Below are 1,510 nucleotides of genomic sequence, written 5' to 3' on the forward strand. Positions count from 1 at the left end.
CCATACGGAGTGTTTTTGTGGAAAACAAGGCCCAAGTGTGCCCCAAGACTGCAGTTGGTGCTAACCCTCTGATGCTGAGGGCTTCAAGGTCTCTCTGCCCACAGTCCTAGCCTCTGTTCTAATCCTAACGTCTTTTGAGACGACTGACGGCCAGTTTTTTTTAGAAGGTCTCCAGATCGGGTTTGCCTGGCTTGCTCAATGGGTTCAATTCGGGTTTGCATTTTTGACAGGCTTAGCATAAGTGATGCTATGTCCTCAGAAAGGCTGCATCGATCCTGTTGTTGGTGATGACTAGTACGTGCCAGGGGTTCCCCTGTGAAGTTTTACATCTTACCCTTTGTAGGTAACTATTGGGGAAGATCCTTTGAGACTGTAAAAGATGTTTACGCACCACTTTCATCCTGTTCTTGGATTAGCTGTAACTGGTACAAGAGTTGCAAAATACTGATGTCTGAACACCACAGGGAGCAGTTTTTCTTCTATTAAACTGGCATTGAAGTCTAGCTTCCCTACCCAGCCAGTTAATAAAATGAGCCAGGTACCTAAATTTACTAAACGGGCCAGACACAGCAGCTTGCTTCTCCATGTTGCATATTTAGGAAGCATGGTGCACAAAATGAATTTAAACAGTTGAAACTCCAGTCTGGGTTCCTGACCATATTTCTCTCCTGCTTACCTGACAGCCCCATACCATACTATCCGTAGTAGCACGAATGTTAGGTGTGGTTGGGGTGGGTAACTTAGTGTCCCTGGGTCACAACTGGTCTAAGGTGCTCCGGCTGCTTGCACCCCATGCTTCAAGGCTCAGCTGGGGCCTTGTTGCACTTTGGACTAGGTCTGGCTGGGTGCCAAATAAGCAGCCAGGATGCTGGGGTCCTGAGTCCTGGCCCTGCATGCTGAGAGAAGCAATTCTTTTGGTACCCCTCAATTTTCTACCAGTGACTTTAAGTTATAATCTTGGGCGCATTTCCAGGTGTGCCACCTGCGCTATCTTGGTTTCAAGAATAATTTAGTCACAACTGGGTCTGAGTCATTTCCATGAAACCATGGGGTTCTGAGTGGGTGAGGGGTGTTTCCAGTCCTTTCTCACTGGTGTCTGTCAACGGAATCATCCCTGCCTTTGTGCTGTTGTGTGCTCAGTATTCCTGAGGCACCAGGCGGACCCGCGGAGAGGTAGCCAACATCCTGGGACCTGCAGGCAAGGCAGTGTGCCTGACGCCGGTGTGTCTCCCACGTGGTGCAGAGCAAAGACGGCTTCTGTGTGGGCCTCTGCAGGGGGAAAGTCAAGTGGCAACTAGCTGCTGAGGAACCTTCTGAGTGTGAAGATGGGCTTAGAATCTTTAAGAATGGCTTAAGGCCACTGGGTGACCTGGGGTCGCTTCAGAGTGCTGTGTTGGGGTGTCAGGAAAGCCTCAGTGAGACTGCCTACTGGCCATCCCTGGGGGTGTTGCATTGTAGCCTGCACAGCCACGGTTCCGCGGTGACAGATGAGGGAAGACCACCCTGGTCA

This window comes from Mirounga leonina, unplaced genomic scaffold (assembly GCF_011800145.1).
Source record: "Mirounga leonina isolate KUSES-001 unplaced genomic scaffold, KU_Mleo_1.0 Mir_150, whole genome shotgun sequence".
Taxonomy (NCBI): domain Eukaryota; kingdom Metazoa; phylum Chordata; class Mammalia; order Carnivora; family Phocidae; genus Mirounga; species Mirounga leonina.